The 17,626-nt window shown below is 37.3% G+C and overlaps 1 long non-coding RNA gene across 1 annotated transcript; it reads right to left on the reverse strand.

The window, feature by feature from the left end:
- Positions 1-13,926: 13,926 nt before the first annotated feature.
- Positions 13,927-16,626, reverse strand: LOC137092266 (uncharacterized). Its single transcript, XR_010908198.1, has 4 exons — positions 16,391-16,626; positions 16,022-16,120; positions 15,705-15,751; positions 13,927-14,120 (listed from the first exon to the last, which is right to left on the reverse strand). It is a non-coding gene; the product is annotated as an uncharacterized lncRNA (long non-coding RNA).
- Positions 16,627-17,626: the final 1,000 nt, after the last annotated feature.

Consider the following 17,626-nt stretch of genomic DNA (forward strand, 5'->3'; position numbering starts at 1 on the left):
GAAGTCCTTGTGTGTGTGCTTGTAATCCATTCATATAAAAAAGCACACACACACACACACACACACACACACACACACACACACACACACACACACACACACACACACGCACACACACACACAAATACAAGTGTCTGCATAATATTGGGTTAATGTTACATGAAAAAAGACTGTATGCTAAATTGTTACATATATTTGCATTGCAAAGGCTTTGTGTATTGTCTCCTAAATAAAGAATTTCCAAACTTTGAACAGAAAGAAAGTCAAGCACATAGTTTTATCTTAATGAAAGCATGTAGAGGTTAGTCAATTTCCTTAAAGGAGGGAAGGACAGAAGGGCCTCATTGAAATGCTAATGTATGCATAGGGCTAAAGGGTTGATTGGACTGTGTAACATTTGCTTGTGGTAAGAAGCCTTAGAGTCCAGGGTCAGACACAGCGTGGTGGCTCGACTGAGGACTGCCCTACATTTCTGTTCCCGCTTTTGTTTTGTCCCTTGTAGCGCAAGCTTCGGTTTGAATTTGGCTTCTTTGCCTGACCATATCTGCATTAAGACACAGTAGCTCATTAGAATATGAAAAAAAAGAAAAGAAAATTAATTGAAAAAAGATGCTATGTTTCCTCCTGGTCACACAGTGCTTATCTCGCCATTAGACACGTGTTGGATGTAGGGTGAAAAGGGGTAGAAAACCACTAACAATACCAGAGGCCAGATATTTGTTTGTTCTTGATAAACTAAAGTTGATATCCTAAGTTCAGTCACTAATGGTTGTGGCGCCGTTCCGGATGATAATAATGATGGCGGTGTCAGGGATATAAGAAGGGTGATTAGCTAGAAACTCCAGGCAAATACTTCATTTCTTCTCGTAAGTATATACATCTGCACCAACCCACAACCCAGATTGGCGCACACATACACTTCCTAAAGCCTTCAGCGGGCATCTTTTCTGAGAATTGCTGCCTAAGAGCCACACAAGTGGAGAAAAACAAGGGTTGAAATGAAAGAAAGAGAGAAAAATGAAAAGATGAAATGACAAGCTGTTCTTTGCTCTTGTAGCATCGCTGAGAGCAGCTTTGCCACCCTCTCTTCTGTTACTTGACAACTCTGTCACACTCAGCCTCGCAGGCCTGACACTCACACACAAACACGCTCACAAACACAAGCAAGTACGCTTGCTTGAGTGCCCGTGCTCATGAATTCACACCAAGACAGAAACAACGAGTAAGTACTATAAATGACCAGGCAATGCCGACCCTGATTTCATGACATGAATTTAATGCAATGGCCAGTCACTTGACTGAAACTGTTCTTATTTTACAGCAGCACTGTGAAGAGCTCCTTTAGACCTCATGATATGGCTGTTATGTTGACCAGCACTGCATTCCACTAAATGAGGTACCTTTACTAGGCAGACGTGTCATTATATGACATGCATTTGCTTGCATGCACACATTACAACAGTGAAATGTGGTTTAAATTTATTACATTTACATTTAAAAGTTCACCTAAAAATATAAATTCTGTCATAATTTACTCACCCTTGGATGGATGGATGGATGGATGGATGGGTGGGTGGATGGGTGGATGGATGGATGGATGGATGGATGGATGGATGGATGGATGGATGGATGGGATGGATGGTTGATGGATGAGTGGATGGTTGGTTGAATGGATGGATGGATGGATGGCTGGATGGATGGTTGGTTGGTTGGTTGGTTAGTTGTTTGGTTGTGGTTGGATGGATGGATGGATGGATGGATGGATGGATGGATGGATGGATGGATGGATGGATGGATGGGTGGGTGGATGGATGGATGGATGGATGGATGGATGGATGGATGGATGGATGGATGGATGGATGGATGGACGGACGGACGGACATTTGGTTGGTTGGTTGTTTGGGATGGATGGATGGATGGATGGATGGATGGATGGATGGATGGATGGATGGATGGATGGATGGATGGTTGTTTGGATGGATGGATGGATGGATGGTTGTTTGGATGGATGGATGGATGGATGGATGGATGGATGGATGGATGGATGGATGGATGGATGGATGGATGGATGGAGTGGATCAAGAACTTAAAGTCAAGTTTAGTCTGAATCTATATCTTGACTCATTTGTTTTAATCCTTCACTTACTCTATCCTGAGGACTTCAGATGAAGCCAACTCTTAATCCACATACACAACTGCCAAATGATCTCTATATTGTAATCTTTTTCAGCCTTTTCAGTTAGTTTCAGCCTAGATGAAAATGATGAACAGGTTTTTTATTATCTTAGAACTGTATGTATGTCATACTGACATTCACATCTGACAGCAGATTACTCTAAATCGTAATGTAGACTCATGCATTTTCTGTAAAGCTGCTTTTAAACAATGTATATCGTGAAAAGCTCTATACGTCTATAAGTGTGTGTTTGTGTGAAGGAGGGGTACAGCCCACTGCAAGCTTCTTTTGTCTCTGTGTCTCTCTCCAGCTGAATGTCAAAGCGCAACAAAAGGCAGTTTGTCCCTGTTGTAGTTCGCCTGGACAGTGCTGAAGACAAAAGCCTGATCTGCTTTTGTGTCAGAACTTTCACAAAGACAAAGCAAGGCTTAATTGCACACAAATGTGCCCACATTATGTTTGTGTGTTTGTGAAAGTTCCTCTTTTTGAGCTATCCAAAAAGGGAAAACAGGTGGAAAGACGGAACAAAAACAAAACAGGTTTCCGCACATAATCCGTCTGTTAGCATACTGAAATTACAGGCTAAACAATGAGCTTGTAAAGCTGCTTTGTTGAGGTAATATCTGCCTCAAAAACAGTAACACAATGATGGCAGCTTGTTTTTAACTTGTAGGTAATCTTGAGGTAATTTAAGATTAGTGCTGTTTTGTTTACATATAAATCATAGTTACAGTCTGAGTGACATATATCATAGTTATTTGCTTCCATTTTGTGTTTACTTAACCTTGTGTTAACCTTAACATCCCAGATCCCCATTCACTTTCATTTTTTGTGTGAAAAAAGAGTGTCCATTACATTATCCATTCATGCCTTTGGTGTTTCACAAAATGTAAAATTGATGAAAGAATTTTCATTTATAAGTGAACTCTCCTTTTAAGGTCATGTTATGTGTTTCTTTTTATATATTTTAGTGCTTTTACACTGATTCAGGTAGACAAGGTAAGTGAGGGAAAAAGGAAAGAGAGGGAGAGAGAGAGAGAGAGAGAGAGAGAGAGAGAGAGAGAGAGAGAGAAGAGAGAGAAGAAGAGAGAGAGAGAGAGAGAGAGAGAGAGAGAGAGAGAGAGAGAGAGAGAGAGAGAGAGAGAGAGAAGGAGGGAAAGTGGGACAACAATAAGCCGAGGGAAAGACGTATTATACGCTTGAGGGAGATGTAAAAGCAGAGAGGAATGGTTGTTTTTGTCACTGTCACTAAAAGTGAGACACCATCCATAATTCAAAACGGTCACCGTATAGTCCAGACAGACAATAGCTGCGTGGGAAAGGAAAGCTGAGCATGTGGAGTATGTAGGAATACTCCATGTGTAAGTTTTGTATGAGTCACATTAGAGGAAAATGCACATGCGTATGTGCTAAGTGTGTCAGAGTGCACATTTGTGTGATGTCTGCATGAAGGAATTTTGCTCATGACAACCATTCATCTGTTTTCCATTTCCTCGGCCTGTTTGGCTTGTCTCACTCACATTAAATGATCTCCTAATGCGTTTCCATAGTTACAGCAGCCCTACACACTACAGTGGCAAACCTTTGAAAACTCAGCCATGTCAACTATATATATATGTGTGTCCTTCTCAAAAAAATTGCATATGTGATAAAAGTTCATTATTTTCCATAATCTAATGATAAAAAAATAAACTTTCATATATTTTAGATTAATTGCCCACCAACAGAAATATTTCAGGTCTTTTATTTTTTTTAATACTGATGATTTTGGCATACAGCTCATGAAAACCCAAAATTCCTAAAAGTTAAAAGTTCTCTAAACAAGCTATTAACCTAATCATCTGAATCAACTAATTAACTCTAAACACCTGCAAAAGATTCCTGAGGCTTTTAAAATCTCCCAGCCTGGTTCATTACTCAAAACCGCAATCATGGGTAAGACTGCCGACCCGACCCTGTCCAGAAGGCCATCATTGACACCCTCAAGCAAGAGGGTAAGACACAGAAAGAAATTTCTGAACGAATAGGCTGTTCCCAGCGTGCTGTCTCAAGGCACCTCAGTGGGAAGTCTGTGGGAACGAAAAAGTGTGGCAAAAAACGCTGCACAACGAGAAGAGGTGACCGGACCCTGAGGAAGATTGTGGAGAAGAACCGATTCTAGACCTTGGGGGACCTGCGGAAGCAGTGGACTGAGTCTGGAGTAGAAACATCCAGAGCCACCGTGCACAGGTGTGTGCAGGAAATGGGCTACAGGTGCCGCATTCCCCAGGTCAAGTCACTTTTGGGCTACAGAGAAGCAGCACTGGACTGTTGTTCAGTGGTCCAAAGTACTTTTTTCGGATGAAAGCAAATTTTGCATGTCATTCGGAAATCAAGGTGCCAGAGTCTGGAGGAAGACTGCAGAGAAGGAAATGCCAAAATGCCACAGGCTGATTGTCTTCATGCCACGCCGCATTGAAGCAGTCATTTCTGGAAAAGGATTCCCGACCAAGTATTGAGTGCATAACTGAACATAATTATTTGAAGGTTGACTTTTCTTTTATTGGTCGGATGAAATATGCTAATTTTTTGAGATTTTTTTCATGAGCTGTATGCCAAAATCATCAGTATTAAAACAATAAAAGACCTGAAATATTTCAGTTGGTGTGCAATGAATCTAAAATATATGAAAGATACATTTTTAGCATTACATTATGGAAAATAATGAACTTTTATCACATATGCTAATTTTTTTAGAAGGACCTGTATATATATTGTATATTGTATGTATTATACACTTTCCCTCCCTGACCCAAAACATACTATTGTAGGTTTAGGGTCAGGGAGATAGAATATACAATTTGCGCAATTATAAAAATCCTTATGTCTATGGAAATCCCCATAAAACATAAAGACCCAACATGTTTACCAGTTAAAGAAAATAATAATTGTATTTGCACTAAGGGTTCTGATCTCATTTGGTCTAGTTTGACACAGTTTTGAGTCCAGCTATCTGTCCCATCTCCAGAGGATTGTAGCCTGAGTATGCTGCATACAGTACTGAACTCACAGACCTGAACAGATTGCACATGCCCTCCAAAATGTCTTGTGTTAAGACAGGGCCGTAGGGTATCTGGGCCCCGATGCAGGTTGTTGCTGTGGGCCCTCCTCTGTTGAAATCTCATTCTGGGAGTTCAGTTCTTTTATCGTCTTTCTCCTCTCTAGTGACAGCCCTGTGTGAAGATAAACATACAGTGAATTCACTAAACAGTTGATGTAATTTTGTATTTCAGTGGAAAAAAAATTTGAAATGAAATGAATGAAAAAAGTTTTGGATAGTAATTCCCTCTGATGGATTTGGTAACACTTGAGTTATTACTAGTGGCTTATCATGATCTTCACTTTAAAATACTGATCCAAATAATTTTTGATTTGCAATTCATGTAGAGGGTTGTAGAAACACTTGAGTCATTACTATCCAAAACCTTAAGTTTACAATGACTTCAATATAGGGAGTTAACATGCTTTTCACTTTAGAATACTGATCTAAATAGTAATTCATAAATGATCTTCACTTTAGAATTAATGTTAACACTTTTGTTTAGGTCCAATTCTCACTATTCACTAATTTTTAGCATGTACATTATTATATTGCTGTTTATTATTGCTTAGCCTGCACATTACTATATTGCTGTTTATTAAAAGCAAAGGGTTAATTAACCCAAAAAGGAAAATTAGCCCATGATTTACTCACCCTCATGTCATCCTAGGTGTATATAAAACTATCCATATCGCCTTTCGTATTCAATTTATGGAAAAAGTGTTGAAAGTGCCTCTGCAGTTCAAAAGGCTTACACTACCAGTTACGCTCTTCAGACATAGTGCACACATTTTAAACAGCGAGAGGCACTTTCAACACTTTTTACACTGAAGGCGATTGGCCATAACTTTACTTTTTAAAGTTTTAAATAAGGATATTTTTCTTACACAAACGCATACATTTTAATAAGCAGTAATTAGAAGTTTACTGAGACAAAAAGTTGAAGTCAATAGTTAGTTAAAGGGTTACTAAAAGGATTAGCATATAGCTTTCTATCAGTAGAAACCCTGGAGTATATTCGACTGACCCCCCAACCCGTTCAGAGGCTAAAGACTACAGCCATTTTCGCATGTTTTCAACTTGCACATGGTTAGTGGGATCGCACTCACAGCTCAGCTCGCAGCTGCAGGCATTCATGTAAACGGTGCGGCTGGTGGAGCAAAGTGAGTGTTTTAACTTCTCAAATTAATTCCTATTAAAAGTTAAGCTTCCAAAAGCATGAACTTAAAACACGCTAGACTGAACCCGCGCTGAGAACTACTGCGACGAGCGCGGACGCATTGACCTCAGCTCTCATCATGAGAGCTCTTACCTCAGCTCGTTAACGATGAGTGTAATCTTACTCCTGCTGCATTTGTGACACTCTCTCAGCGGCTAAATTACAATATAGTATTGAACACACACCTTCAGTTTTTAACTCAGCAGCTAAATTACAATATAGTATTGAACACACACCTTCAGTTTTTAATTGTAGTGTCTGTTCTCTAACTGGACTGAGTTTATGAAGATGAACGCTGTGGTGAGAAAGTGATCAGTGATTCAGTAGTGGTGGCTTTGGGAATGACCTCACAGGGCAGCGAAGCATTCTGGGAATTGTTGTCTTTCATCCCCATGAGACAAAAATATATTTTCTTTCTTTACTCAGTCAAAGCACCACATTCAAAAGTAATTTTACATTTCTACTACATTAATGAGCCAGTTTAAATAAAGATTCATCTTCCCAGCCCTTTAAAAGTGAGAACCTAAACTAAAGTGTGACCAAATAAAGTATTCACATTAATTATGAATATAGTTTTCAGTAGTTCTCTAGGAGAGAATGTATTAGCTAAAATTGAACTACCATATTCAGCTGAGCACTATTGCTTACTAATATAATTATCAGGGGTTTTTTTAGTTAGTTAATAGAGTCTTAATGTTTTGTTACTCATTTTTTTCTGTGTAGTTATTCATTAATGATGAAACAATATTCTCAAGTGTTACCCCTGCTGCTAACTGCAGGAATACTGAAAGAATGTGCTGTGAAAATAATGTTTTTATTTTTTTATACTTTCTGTGTAAATTAGCCTCATGATTCTTTTCATAAAACTCTGAAAACCTGCAGAAATGTTTTGTGTAATTTTTAAATCATATGATTAGAGAGCAGTTATTCATTAAATTATTGAGCGTTATAACTGAAGATCCAGAGCAGACTTTCTGCATTTTAAAGAGCTGATTCATGCGGTACAGTCCTTGTAAAATAAGCATCGCATCCAGCCCGTAATTTGTCAGCACATTTGAGCGTGATTTGATTTGCATAATTCCTTTAGTGTACCTGGCGGGAAGACAGAGCATACAAGTACAGTAAATGGTGCTACCCGGTGAATTCCCTTCACAACGCTCATATAGAAACTTGCTGGTGAGTGTCCACTGCTCATTTTGGTTCAACCATTGTTTAAAGGCTAGACAAGAGCAGCAATATTTTTCTGTTTGATCTTTACCGCTCTCTCTATTCCTCACTCATTCTCGCTGTTCTCAGGGGGTGCGTGTGTATTCAATGATCAGTTGTAAGATCGCTTGGAGGAAGAACTCTTTTATCATGCGAAAGGATCACGGGTTACATGAAAGGGCTGTTCTTAGTACTAGGACCTCTCTCTTTCACCTTGAGTGCTCACGTACAGGGTTAAGGGATGAATTGAATGCTTTATAAAGAGATCACATGGGCGCCCACAGGTCTATCATTGTTCATTCTCTCTCTGGGTGAGTGAAAGTCACTGAGAGAGGTCAGATTTCAAAATGTATGTGGCCCCATCGAAACAAAATTACGCTAAAGGAAGAGAGGAGTTCTGCGCAAACGCTCAGAGCCCGAGGCCTTGTCCATTTTCAAGGTTTCTGTTCAAGGACTGTGTTTTTTACCATCCATTATATTCCAAGCATCTAGACAGTCTGGCCATAAGACTTCATTGTTTTAGAGATCCTCATGTGGATCTGTTTGTGTGTGTGTGTGTGTGTGTGTGTGTGTTATCAGTGTCTCTTGCTGTTGCTGTAAACCTGAAGCGTATTTCCTGTACTGTTGAATAATGCAAAGCCTGCCGTCTCCAGGCTATTGTAATGCTCATCTTATGCTGGTATACGCTGAGCGGGCCGCTCCCAGCTGCTTTTAAACTACAGTGATGCCATCTCATTATTTGTGAGTGCATTGTGCTGTTTGCCTTCAATGAGCAGAGGGGCTGCTTCAAAGACCTCCAAACGTTCAGTTTTTGCACCTTCAATAATTGGGGTCACTTGTAGAGAAATGAAGATGCTGAGTGAAAAGTGAAATAAGTGCACAGTATTGTAGTGCATGGATTTTTTACTGGCTCCAAAAAGTATTTGGACTCTTGGCTCCAAAAAGTATTTGGACTCTTAAGCCACACATAAAACTGTGTGAATGGTATTTTGTAACATACAAAAGCCCTATTCGGATGGTAATTGTTTCTCATGTGGAAGTCTTTAAAAATACATTTGCATGCCACCTTAGTGATAAAACTTCAGATGGAGATTTATTTACGGTGGAGTTTTTTAGTTATTTATTCTGAGTTTTGTGTCGTGATCCTGCGCACCTGGGAACATGCTGCTCACGTGATCAATGACATGATTCTATGCTGAAAAATGTCATACATTCATACATTGAAAAATATGAATGTATGATAAAACATGAATATAAATATTCAATATTTTTACTGCTTGATCAAATTGATTATAATTAAAATGAGCTAAAGCAACACAATTGCTATACATTTTGTCCTAACTTAAAGGGTTAGTTCACCCAAAAAGGACATTTATGTAATTAATCACTCACTCTAATGTCGTTCCACACCCGTAAGATCTCCGTTCATCTTCATAACACAGTTTAAGATATTTTATATTTAGTCCGACAGCGTATCTAAGTGTATTCACACTATATTGTCCATGTCCAGAAAGGGACTAAAAACATCATCAAAGTAGTCCATATGTGACATCAGTTAGTTAGAATCTCTTGAAGCATCGTAAAATACATTTTGGTCCAAACATAGCAAAAACTACGACTTTATTCAGCATTGTCTTCTCTTCCGCGTTTGTTTTCAAACTTCAAATAAAGATTCAAGCGGTCATGAATCAGCGGATTGATTCATGATTCGGATCTCCAATGTCACGTGATTTCACAGTTTGGCTTTGACACCCAATCTAAATCATGAATCAATCTGCGGATTCATGACCGTTTGAATCTTTATTTGAGGTTTGAAAACAAACGCAGAATAGAAGACAATGCTGAATAAGTCTTAGTTTTTGTTATTTTTGGACCAAAATGTATTTTACGCTCATCAGACATTGTGTATGTAAGGCACTATCAACACTTTTCCACAGACGGTGATCGGTCAGAACTTTAATTCAGAAAGTTTTACATTTGGATATTTTTCTTACACAAACGCAATGATTTGCTTCAGAAGGCCCTGGATTAGTCAGGGCTTTTTAAATATAGCTTTTATTTGTTTGAAAGAAGAACGTCATATACACCTAGGATGACTTGAAGGTGAGTAAATCATGGGCTAATTTTCATTTTTGGATGAACTATCCCTTTATTACAGCTTCTTATTTGAGGTAAACATAACGCTCCTTGGTTATTTTAACATATAATTGCGGCTGTAATAATGGCCCATTTGAAAGTGCTTTGAATTTTATTTTTGAGCGATGATTAAAATATACTGCTCTTGTCAACTTGCCAGCATTTCAGTAATAAAAGTCTAGGGCTGAATCTGAAATTGCCCCTTAAACTTTAACCCATTCACTATTCCCTATGTTAGTCCAATTATACAGTTCACTTGAAGGAGTGAATGAAAATGAATTTGTGTGAATTTGAACTATTGTTGAGCATACACTCCTTATTGTGGTGCATTGTGGGATTGAATGAGCCCCCTCAAATAATGCCCTATAGGTATAAGGGGGTGATTTCGGAGTCAACCTAGATTTAAAAATGCATCCAAATTACAGCGAAACGCAACCGTACAGTGCTCTGCAGTGATAAAAAAGGGATATGACTTTTGCAGTGATATTTTCTTGAAAACAAGCAGATATTTGGATTCGGATGGCAATTCAATTACCACACGACCTTGGTGTTTGTCAGAAAACAGTAGGTTATTCGGCCAGGGATTTTGACACAGGTGGTGGGAGAAAAACATTGACATTCTGGATTTGGCAACAAATAAAATCACTGAGTAGCCCCAGTCAATGATGAAAATAACATATGACCCCACAAGAAATAATTACCATCTGAACGGGCTTAAGGGACAATTATGAGAAGAAAGAAGTAGACTTTCAAACAAAATATTTCACAACAAATAGGTTTGGTAGGTTTAGCAATAGATTTACTGTTAAAAATATAAATATAGAGAGACAAACTTACAAAAATGGCACCAAAGATGAAAAGTTGGTTCTGAGAAAAGGTCTTACATCATTTGTTTGCACTTGGTTTGATATCAAAGCAATGTATTTCTAGTGTGACTTACAATGGAATGGTGTAAACGTTTATTTTTTATTTTTTATGTAGCTTGTTCAGTAACATACTGCCTTTGTTGTGTGACCAAAACATTTCTGTTTTAAGTCTGAGTGAGCTGACGCAATCATCCAACACTCTTCTAAATGCCTTTGCTCTTTCTCATAAGCAGAAAGTCTGCATGGCATTTTAGGTCTAATATGTCCAGATGAGTAATCTTCACCTCTTCTACTGCTGTAATAAGTTATTCAACTCAGATATATCAATTAGGCTTTATTATGGGTTTCTTTTTTGCTATTTAAGCTTTTAGTTCTTTTTTATTTCCTAAAGGAAATTTAACAAATATGAAAAATGTGTCTCTAATTAAATTATAAAATCACATAGTTGTATTTAATATGATTTTCCCCAGCTTTTTAACGTAGTTTCATTTAGTGAGTGCGACTAGCTAGCTACTTTTCAAAATAATGAAAATCTCGTTTTTAACATTAATTCGATTGATTATAAAATGTTTTTCCTTTTGTATTAATTTAATTTAACTTTAATTAAGATAGTTTGTTGCAGCAGTTTATAGGCATAAGAAATGCAAATGTCTTTATTTAATATGATTAAATACTGTAGTTGAACTACTTTAAACTTTAGTTACTACAGCTTATAGCCTGGTGAGGTAATGGTAAAGTTTCCCCAATACTTATGAACAGCAAGAGAGAGAAAGAGAGAAAAGGATGACAGAAGAGTGTAGCCTTTCAAATTGGGATGTTTTATGGTGCACTTATTAGGTTCCTAACCCTCCTTACTTCAGGAACACAGTAAGACCTAGGGGACTGCTGTTATGCACACCTGCATTCAGATGCCCGTCCTACTCTGTATTGCTACACTGGGAACATACATAGCACTGCGGGGCTCACACGCATACACTTAGTCACACTGCTTTTTAAAAGCTCTCTGTGGACGTGCTTAGTTTCTGGCCCAGGGGCCTGACAGACACAGATACATGTATAGTATCTTCTTTCTTCACGCTCAAGAAGAATGCAAAGGGAGAGAGGGAGTCATGTAATTTTCAATTACTCGTCTTTGATGTTCCTGTGAGCAGCAGATTTCTGATGTTCTGCCTCTAATGTTCCACATCTATGGAATCTGCTCTCATTATCTTCAGCTCATCTCACCCATCCTACACACTTACCTTTGCGCGCGAGTGTGCTGAAGTCTTCACACTGCATTAGGAAAAGCAGCTTGTCTGGCCTTTTGATTAAACATGCTAAAAAAAAACACTGATCTGATACAGCGTGACCCTCGTGTGGATCAGCGCTGGTGTCGGTGCTCTGTCTTCACCGAACAGCATCATCAAACACATAATCATATGCACAGGCATCTTCAAATGATTAATGATGATAGCTGAGCTGGGGGAGCGGGGGGAGAGACTCCCCTGTCTCGAAACATTCCGGAAAGGTATGAACAAATCTCTGTCTTGATTTGATTTGAGAGGCAATCATTTTAGAGAGGAGCAATCGCCTGATGTGAATATGAGTGCGGGGTTATTAAAGCTATGTCATGATGAGCTTTACCGCCAACTTTAAACAGGTCAAATCAATGCTAACAGTGTTGGAGCAATATTCTAGTGCACTAACGGATGTCAGAGACGCAGGGCTCTCTTTAAGTCTGTGATTTATTATCCAGTCAGATTTATTCAATCAATTAAAGGCCCATTAGACAGCTCAGAGAGAGGCAAAAACGAGTACCGACAGGTGCATGCACGCACAAGAGCGCCTGCGTGTGTAAATGTTAATGTATCAGGATATATCAGGCATCTCTAAGAGCCTATTAGTCGTATTCCGATCGATTCTCAGTGAGGCCGGTCTGGTTAGCGAAAATCAAGGAGACTTGGATTCATATTTGCAACATATCCTCTCCTCATTTTCCCTGTCTTTCTGAAGGCTGCATGAATGCTGAACACCGAAGCATTCTAGTAATGATGTTTCTCTGTAGACTAAAATATGGCAGCAGATGTTGCCAATAGATGGAACACAAACACATTACTTTAATGCACTTTCTCAGCTTGGAGTTCTGTTCAGAACTTACAAACTTTGGATGGAAAAAAATGTACACAAAAGCATAAACTGCGATCAAACCAGGATGGATGGATGGACAAAAAAAAACTCTCCTTTGTGCTCCACAGAAATCCTACAGGCAGTTATGCACTGTAAAACAAAAACAAGTTACCTGGTTGCCTTAAAATGTTGAGCTTACTGAAATAGAACGTTTGGGTTAATACAACGAACATTTTTGAGAATTGACAATCTTTATTTTGTATTCTACCAAATATTATTAAAAGATTTGGCCCCACTTTATATTAGGTGGACTTAACTACTATGTACTTACATAAAAAAAAAATAAGTACAATGTACTTACTGTGTTCAAATTGTATTGCAAAACACCTTTGTGATATTGAGGTGAGATACGGGTAGAGTTAGGGCCAGGTGTGGTGGTGTGGGTCAGTTTAAGGGTAGGGTTAGGTGTAAGGGAAGTGTCAACTGTGTAATTACAAATGTAAGTAAAGAAAATAATTACAGACGTAATTACATGCACACTGTAAAACCCAACAAGTTACGGTAACTCAAACCATTTGAGGAAACCGATTGCTTCAAACCAATTAAGTTTTAAAACCATTAAGTATGAGTACTGAAAACTCATATACATTGAGTTAAATTAACTCATATTTTAGTGTTGTTTAAGTGTTAAAACTTATATTTTAGTGTTGTGTTGATCAATTATTAAGAGTAAACTGAACTTAAAGATTTTAAGTTAATTTTATTAATTCAGTTTGAATTCAGGTAACAAATCTAACTAAGTCTTAACAACTACATGGTTACTTAAATGGTTTTAGGAAACAGATTGCGGCAAATGGTTTAAGTTCATCAAACTCAAAGTGATTAAGTTACATAAGCCTAAGCACAAGCTAACATTGGTACAAAATGAAGACAGAACAGGAGGGTATTTTTAAGTAATTTATTGAAATATAACATTTACATCATAAATACAGTATGCCATATGTTCACAAATATAACTAGACAAAAAATATTAGACTTTTTCACCAAATAAAACAGCACAAACATGTTTAAAAAAGTCATAACATTTAAATAACCAAACATATAAAATAAAAAAAATTATGTAAAAAGGTGCGTTTCCTCAAAAAGCAAAAGCACTGTATGATCTTTAATGTACTCTAAGTGTATTGCACTGACCGAAGACTTGGCAGACATCACCACCTCATCTTTAAAGACAATCAAAGCATCCAGTGGGTTTAAAGGTAACGTTCCCTCTTCCTCCTCGACAGTAAGGATGGTGACTGTTGGCTTCTGCACCTGGTCAAGCTCCTTTTTCTATATGCATTGGAAAAAAAGTTTGTATGTCACCACATATAAAAATAACCCTTGTCAGGGCAGACACCATATTTCAATTTTCATAAATAAAAAAAACGTTGTTATAAGGAACGGATTATTGTTGATTTAATTGGGCGTGTGCTTATTTAAAACCCTGTAGTTCAATTTTGTAAAGATGTTAAGTTGTTTGTCAGCAAGGTTTAATTGGGGGAAAAACATTTTCAGGGGTGTATCAGCCGAATGTTCTAGACCTTGAATTGAATGACGAATTGAATTGAATTGAATTCAAGCGATAATGCACACATTGCAAAACATTTGTTTTTCATGTCAGTATGTCATAAATAGAAAGAGGCAACAGTTTACTGTCAAAGATTTGTCGCTCACATCACGCCGCATCCAGTGTAGACAACATAACGGACTATAAGGGGCTCTTTTGTCCTGTCGCGCTGCTCACATCCGGTGTAGACAAAGTGAAACAAGACAGATTTGATTAACAAATTTTAAATGGATAATGGCAAGACATCATTGGTGTAAATTACGTTCTTCTTTCAGATTAATATAATCAGAGCGGTATTAATAAATGTCCTGGTTAATCCAAGCATTATAATGGCAGTAAATGGCTGTCCAAAATTTGAAGCCAAAAAAGTGCATCTATTCATTATAAAAGTAATCCACATGACTCTGGAGGGTTAATAAAGTACTTCCGAAGTGAATCGATGGGTTTATATAAGAAAAATATCCATATTTAACTCGTTATAAAATAAGAAAATAACTAGTTTCCGGCGCAACGATGACGTCGGATATAGCGTAAAAAAGCATAACAGCCACGGCGTTGACGGCGGACGCAGCGTAAAAAACATAAATGATGTGACGATGATGTCGGGCGTTGTCGGGCGTGATGTAAAGCTTGGACGAGCCAGGACACGTATTAATATAACTCTGATTGTATTCGTCTGAAAGAAGAATGTCATTTACACCAAGGAGGACTTGAGGGGGGGAGTAAATCAGGGTGAACGATTCCTTTAAGCTTGAGCTGAGATTGGTTTATTATGTGTCAAATAAGCTTTTGCTGTGCTCAATGTATATGCTAATGAAAGCCCAAATTAAACGTTTTGAAGACTAGATTTTCAATGGACAGATTAATAAAATTCTTATGTGTTTGGAACAATATGAGGGTTGGTAATTTATGAATCATGACTGAATTTGTATTGGCAAGTGGACTATACATTTAAGACAACTTGAATGATCAACTATCAGTCACTGTAACCACACCATGCATTTATGCTGGTGGCAGCTGAAAGGTTAACATGTTGCTAAATAAATGTAATGTAGTTTTGACATGTGTCCTACCTTGTGTCTTGAAAACATCTCCTGACTCTTCCTTTTAAATAGTAACAGACCTGCCAGGATCGTAGTTTTTTTATGATTCATGACAAGACTTCTTTCAACCACTGCAAATCTAGCATTGCCAATTACCTTACACCTTTACAAACCCAAGGCAACTTCAGGATAACTGCCAGTGAAAATATAACACACGAAATGTTTCTGTTTATATTAGGAAATTGTTAATTCTAACTTACTTACTCATAGAATTGTAGCCACGTTGCTGCCATTGCACCTTCGTCTTTGCTCTGAAAAGATTTAAAAGCATGGCAACAATGTGTTAGTGTGAGTTTCAAATGAGAAAACGTCATGAGAAACAAATAACAGTTTAAAATTTTATCTAACGTTAGCAAAACAGGATCTAAAATGCTCCTCAAGTCACTTTGTTCACCCCGGAGCTTCAGCTGCTTTAGTCAAATTAACTAGCATCACATATGATAGAGGAAACTCGAATTCGATTAACAATACATTTAAAACGGTTGTAATATAAGGAATGCGTGAGTTTGCATTAACGTTACCTTTTGCTTTAACGTAAGTTAGTTAACGTCACTGTGGCACGAGACGAGAGACATGGAAAGATGGCCAACTGTCTCAAAAGCCAGCGTTTATCTGTCCGACTGTGAGAAAGCACAAACATATATTTTTTAATTCCCCGCTGACAAACTGCAGTGTAAAACAGCATAATTAACTCCAAACGTGTACATTACCGTTGATAACACTGTTGCAATAGCGCATTTGCTCCTAATGTTAGATTGTTTGCTGGCTAACTTTACACACAACATTACTGAGCTGGTTAATCTTCGGATAAACATAAAAGAGTTACGAAAATAACACTGAAAACGTTCAAACATGAGCGAAATATGAATAAATAAGTTTGAAACGCTTACCTTTTGTTTTTCTTGACTGTAGCGCGAGCCGTCCTGCTGTGACTGGACTGAAGGAGGGAAAATGGTGCGGTTTTTGTTACCTCGGAAACTCACTGGGATGATACTTTGACATGACTAAATGTAATGACTTTAAAAGAGCTTAATGTAAGACTGTAGGCTTAATATGAGGTAGATTAATGTATATACTATTGTTTATTTATTTATTTTATCAGCTTTTAGTCTTTCCTGTAGCTCAATGAGTAGAGCATGGCGCTAGCAACGCCAAGGTCATGGGTTCGAATCCCAGGGAAAGCAAGACTTGACAAAAATGTCAAATGTGTACCTTGAATACAATGTAAGTTGCTTTGGATAAAAGCGTCTGCCAAATGCATAAATGTAAAATGTAAATGTAGTTATTTAATTGGCCATATATGTAAAATACTAGATTAAATAAATATCTGTAACTTAAACCATTAGAGTTAAAAAGTTTTAGTAACTTATTTAGATTGAGGTTTGCTTACAATAATACATTTTTGAGTTAACATCACACATATTTGTTAAGTTGAATTAACTTTTTTGGTAACATTAAGTAAAATGAACTTATTTCATTTAGTGAATTTCACTGTTAGGTTTTACAGTGCAGGCATTTTTTTAAATGTAAGTACAATGTGAAGACATTATGTACACAATAAGTGCATTGTATCAAATTATTAATTACAATGTTAGTACATAGTAGTTAAGGCCAACTAATATAAAGTGGGTCCATAGATTTTGTAAGCATATTGGATAATTGTGTGTTTTATTTTCAATTTCCTTCATTGTATCAACTCAAATGTTTTATTTTAGTAAACTCAAAATGTTAAGGCAACCAATTGCCTTAGTTACCAAACCAATTTACTTTTAACCAATTTAGTTTTTAAGTGAAACCAAATTAACTATTTTTTTTATTAATTATTAATTTTTATTTTATTTTTTACAGTGTGAGGGTGAGTAAATGGCATAAACTTAATCATATGTGTTATGTTTAAAAAGTTTAAGGGTCAGTTTTTTTATAATTATATTTAGAAGGACATGTTACATTTGGTCAAAAGTGACAGTAAAACATAAGAACAGACTTATTTTAAAAAAATGCTCTTCTTTTGAATTTACAATTAATATGTCAAGGTTTTCACAAAAATATTAAGCAGCACAACTCTATACAGTGATGATTTTTAAAGGATCATTTGATACTCACGACTCGAGTAATGGCTGCTGAAA

The sequence above is a fragment of the Pseudorasbora parva genome, chromosome 11, assembly GCF_024679245.1.
Source record: "Pseudorasbora parva isolate DD20220531a chromosome 11, ASM2467924v1, whole genome shotgun sequence".
NCBI lineage: Eukaryota > Metazoa > Chordata > Actinopteri > Cypriniformes > Gobionidae > Pseudorasbora > Pseudorasbora parva.